The sequence below is a fragment of the Trichogramma pretiosum genome, unplaced genomic scaffold (genome assembly GCF_000599845.2).
Source record: "Trichogramma pretiosum strain Unisexual culture from Peru unplaced genomic scaffold, Tpre_2.0 scaffold28, whole genome shotgun sequence".
NCBI classification, from domain to species: domain Eukaryota; kingdom Metazoa; phylum Arthropoda; class Insecta; order Hymenoptera; family Trichogrammatidae; genus Trichogramma; species Trichogramma pretiosum.
In genome coordinates this window covers 66,357-72,356 of record NW_019641710.1, presented here as the reverse complement: position 1 = coordinate 72,356, position 6,000 = coordinate 66,357, and positions in this window count along the sequence as shown.

The window sequence follows — 6,000 nt, the reverse complement described above, 5'->3', positions numbered from 1 at the left end:
CAACTCAGCTTCCCGAGACTAAGCCCGAATAGGCTTTCAGAGACTAAGTCCTATTTGTATTAAAAATTGCTGGCGAACCATACAGAGCTTCGCCCTACGAACGAGTACAGAACACTGGTCGTCCGTGGCGTGTTTTCACCCCGTATTTATGAGGAATGAGAGATGAGTATGTGAGTGAAGAAAGTAGAAGAAACAAAAGATAGAGCTTGCAGAAAAAGAAGCTTAGCAACGAAAAATCTAAGTCTGTCGTTTGTAGGGCTGTGCGAGTATCCGATTTTTCGAGTTTTACTCGACTCGAACTCGACTCGCCGAGTTCGAGTTGAGTCGGGAAAGTTCAAGTACTCGATTTTTTTCGAATACTCGATTTTTTTCGAGTACTCCAGTTTTTTCGAGTACTCGCACAGCCCTAGTCGTTTGTTGAGCGTCGATCAGGACGCAACGCTTGAGAGAAAGAAAATAAAGTCATATTGAATTTAAGTTATCGAGTCATTCTCTCAATTTACGATCCTACATGGAGGTTCGTCCTAACTTTTTATAATCAGATATATTAATTATTGTCGATTAGTGCACGAATCGCATAATTGGTTTTCTGATTTCAAATGTCGTTTTATAATTGGCATGAGAGGTGTGAAGTAAAATCGTCTCTCAATCCTGTGTGGTTCTGTGTGGTCATCTAATTATTTTACCCGTGTGGTTATATACATAAAATATTTTTCCTTTTTACAAGACAAATTATTAATATCATTACGTCGAAGAAAAAGTTAACCTCAACGTCGACGCGCATTCAACCTTCACGAACAGCCAAGCGTTATACCATAACCAGGATGGCTGAGATCGATGAGTTGCGATGTCAAAATGCGGAACAAATGGCAACGATTGCCGCTATGAATACCAGGATGGAAACTCTTCAGGACCAGCTAAAAGCTTCATTGCTCAATGGTATATTGCTATTTTCGGGCCACGGGATATGTTAAATAGCACACTAACCTATACCATGAAAAAAGAAAGCCCCAGGGCACGTGAAGTAAGCGGCGAAGCCTCGGCTTTATTTGGACTTTTCTGTTTTTCCCGGCTTAGGGCAGTAATATTTTTGAGGTTAACTACCTCTACTTTAACATAATGGTAAAGCTTTGAAACCCAGCACATATCTTGTCAAATTGACTGTTTTTATGCGAAAAAACAACCGAAATATACGTGCACAGCTTAAAGCAGTAACGAAAATGTGTATAGTATATTATCCTTACGCATCGATTTGACCACTAATTGGACTGATAAAAACGGGATTTTTCTCATTCCGATCAGTACATTAAGTTGCAAACTTAACCAAACATAAGTCTTTCTTTATTATGACTCCACCTCAACATCAAGACAATAAATAAATGTTTATTGCCTAATCTCGACCACGGGATATGACATGATATATAATTCCAGTTATATTTCATCTAAAAGCATTGCGAACTGCCTCACTACCTGTTAAGAAAATATGTGCTCAACAAGCAAATAATGTAGGAAACTTTATGTTTTTATGAAAATTCCATTTATATTACGAAAACCTAACGAATTCATTTTATCTTTTTAAGCCGTAAGATAAAGGATAACATCTAAATCGTATGACTTTGAGTGAATATTTTTATATGCTACAACAACTCGTCCTAATGAAAACATTTTTTCAAAGATCTTACGATAGTATAAGTTTTTTATTTTAATATTTCTTTTAGCTGAGTAATAGAATGAAATCAAGAGGTTTATTTTCGGTTCAAAATGATTAAAATCTGATTAACGTTACAAAAAAAGTAAAAAAAAACTTGATGTTACTTTTTTGGAAAATTTGTTTTCGTATATCGACGAATCTTGAAAAAAAAAATCACAGTCGATTCTAACTCGAAATAATATATGGGATTAAACATTCATTATCTAAAAATGCGATGTTTTGTTCAACTTCAGATGTTTTTTATATGATTTTATGCATGATGTACATCATAAATATTGTGAGGAACTGAAAGGAATAAAATATTCTGGATGTAGCTATTTGTAGAGGAATGGTTAAGGTGGTTCATCAGTAAAACGGGTTGACAACAGATGTTTATGAAACTTTGCAGAAATGTCATTTAAAGTGCCCTTGATATGCTGTAAAAATTTCAGCATGGATTATCGAACTAATTTTTGAGAACGAAGCCGTTGAAAATAGCAAATTTAACATGGGCTCTTATGGGAGGCCATCATAATTTCTCACATTTTACGCCATAACTTTTTTATTAAACAACAGATCTTAACCAAAAACGAGTATGTTATGCTTCAAGTCACTACCTTTCAATTGGTGTGTTAAAAAATACCCCTTATCGAACTAACTAATGATTAATTAAACAAAATGTGCGTAAAATCATTGATTTTGAATAGTGCGAGCGGTTGCCAGCCTAATGCGAGAAAGAGACAGGCATACGCCTCGCTGTACTATTGTTATGATTACTGACGAGCCACCTTAAAAGATTTTCATTTTTTAATAAATTCATTGGTTGATAATCAGTAATCGTTAACTATACTAGCTTAATATTTATAATAGAAAATTTTAGTCGATAAATTTAAATTATTTCATTCTTTTATATTAATTTGTTTCAAATCTAGAAAGAGTTTTCATTAAATAAATTTTCGTACCTATTTTTATAATGTCCAAAAACTTCATTATTGCTATTCAGATCAAAATTTCCTGATGAATTTGAACGGAATTATTCAGTAATGAAGTAACAAAGTGCTAAATAAATTCTAATAGTGACGTAATGTGGTAGAGTGGTATTGAATGAATATAGTCATCCCAGAATTCTTTGATACTGTATCATTTATTGATTGATCATAAGTGATGATTAAATCCATTAGTTTTTATATGGGATTATAGTATAACATTATATAGTATAGTTATATTATTAATTGAAAATCATATCGATTTTTAAATTTCATTTTTTTCAATAGAGGTGTCATTTTACAAGTGCAGGCTAATCCGAAAACCTGATTTAGACTAATGTAGCTGACTTTTTCAGACTATATTTGGAATTTTTAGTGGGTCAGGTCTACAGCGGTAATTTTAGAAGGTATCTTTTAGGACTATTTCCAGATAGAATTTCGAGTTTTTTTTCGATTTTTTGTACTCCAAATAAAGTTGGATGGATTGGGAAATTTCTTTAAAAAGTAGATAAAATAAGTAAAAAAAATATCTCTGCAAAATACCTATATTGATTGGAAATTTCCTACTCTTTCGATCTAGATTGCTTTAAAATTTTCCTTAAAAAAAAGTACAATTCGGGAATCTCACCATCAAAAGCTGTAACTTGGTGTCTACTTGACCGATTACCTTTCAAGACAGCTTAAAATTTTCATTTTTTGATGTACTTTCATTTGAACTGAGTTCCCACGTTGTTTTAATAATTTATTTCAGCGAAAAACGCGTATAAACAAATGGAATGTACGTCAGAGCCATAAAATTACGTTTATAAACGTCAACAAACTGCATTATAAACAATTTTACTAACATACAAATTATGCTACATTATTGTGTAGGTTATTACCTTCAGAATGAGATGTCGATGAGCTCGATCGCCCTAATACGCGCCAAGTTACAGAGGTTGAAAGATAAAAAAGGACGTATTTATAGAAATTTTGCACTAATTATTGCATAACTTTTTTTCTATTGGACGGATTTCCAATTAATTTTATTCAATCTCTTCATTTTTTAAAAGACAAATAAAATAAAAACAAATTAATTTAATATATCTTCAATATTTTACAAGATAAGGCCGTTTAAACAATTAATTTGTTCATAACAAAAAATAGACCAGGACTTCGGCCGGGCGACGACATTCAACTTCGGTTTCAGCGACCCAAAAAACATAGGAATCCGTCAACTAGCCGAGGGGATCTTGCAAGTTCCCTCAAATGTCACCAGCTCCCGGACTATAGCGCTACGTACCGTCGTCGTTGTAAGCGGATATATAAGCAGCTCGTGTGGCTTGGCGTTTAAAATGTCGGTTTGGACTGACTTTAGTGAATCGTTACACTTGTTCAGTTTACGTTTCTTATTTTTCTTGACACGTGATTATTTGCAAGTTTTTTAAATGTGTGTCACGAAAACTGAATTATTCTGATTAAACGTTACTCGAATTGTTACAGCAATTAAACGGGGAAAGGTCCTGTCATGGTTGCCAATGTTTTAACGTCTTTGGCTGTGCACGCGCATGTGGACGTTGGTAGAGCGTGCGTATATAGTTGATGCGTGCTAATTTCCATTGCGAGGACTCGATGCTCGCTGCGTGCAAAGTCGCGAGCACACTTGCTGTCACGGGTAGGAGTAGTACTCGTACTGTTTTACTTCGATATGTAATATTTTATTAAATCCCGACCGGTCGTTGCAAGCGAGCCTCGATCAAGATTTCCTGCTGCTTCTGTTCGTGCCTACAAAGATGAATAATTAGAAGGTAGCGAAAACAGAATCTATGTAAACCTTTCGAGTGTTATGTTAAATTAATATTTTCTTTATTGAATGTTAAACGAATATGTGGGTCAAATAAACCAAAATTGAATTTAGAAATAAAACATGTAGAGTAAGCGTGTCAGCGTTATATGACTTTTCGTTCAACTCGTCGAGTTCGAGTTTTTCCTCGAGTTTGAGTCGAGTACTCGATTTTTCGAGTTTTTTCGAGTACTCGCAGTATATTTAAGTTTTAACTAAATAAATGATGAATCATTAGTCTCTAAACCACCTCCATTTGTGTGTTCACTTCACGTCGCGTGTGTGGGGCTTGTTCCCCTCACTCGCTCCTCTCGGTGCGTGCACAAGTCGATTCTTGCGTCCAGAACGTATTGTAGTCACGAGTCGGTTATTTTTTTTTGCAGAGGCGTCTAGCTTATACGTTACAATATATGTTACTGACAAAATCCGATTTTAGCTGCAATACCCGAATTGCCTATGATTTTAGTGCACGAATCAAGACACCAGATTTCCACCAGTAAATGAACTTTGACTTTTTGGGAAAAAATCTTTAGTGAGATTAAATTTTCGACCTGGTGGGCCAACTGAAGCATTGGGTGTCAAAATCGATTTACATCATCAGGGAAATCGTCGTCAAGATCAATTTTTCAATAGGTTGAACTGAGCGAGACCCCAGCAAATTTATTATCAGAAGCACGAGCTAATTCCGTAAAAACGCACACGAAGTATTACAATAACTTTATTTAGATATGATTCGTTTACAACGTTGAAACACTCACAAGGAGTATTTCAATTATGGGTATTTACTTTAATAGAACTTACTCTGTGGAAAAGCAAATTTATTTCAAACTCTACACTGAAAGAATAAACGAGAAACTGCTTCCCGAGTCCGAGTTCCAAACCATCGATAGTGAAATCGAGCTAAGATTATGTTAAATTTACAGTCTCTCGTAAACAAATTGTTCGATCTTTATGAAATTTTTCAGCAGTATTCTTAAAAGTTCTAAAAAACCAATAATAGACTAAAAAAAATTATTGACATTGTTCAGACTACCAAAACAACTTATTAAAAATCTATTATCTATTGTTTCATTCAACCGGGAAGAATCTATTATAGATTTTAGAAAATAGGAATTTTTAGATCATAAGATTATTCAAAAGGGTCTAAGAAAGACATGGGTCAAGTTTTGAATCGATTTGTTCGAAGTTAGAGATAACGAGTTTGAATGCAATCCATGCTAACAACTTGGTTTTTTTTGTAACCTTTTTTCTCATGAACGAATCTATTTGAAACTTCACATACGCCTTTCTTAGACCTTTTTGAATAATTTTATGGTGCAAAAATTCTATTTCGAAAATTCATTCAGACTCTTCCCAATTGATTGAAACAACTTCATTCATTAAAACTTCTTATTTTAAATAGATTGTTTTGTTAGTCTCAACAATGTTAATAATTTGTTTGAGTCTATAATTTGTTTTTCAGAATTTTTAAGAATACTACAGAAAAATTTCATAAAGATCGG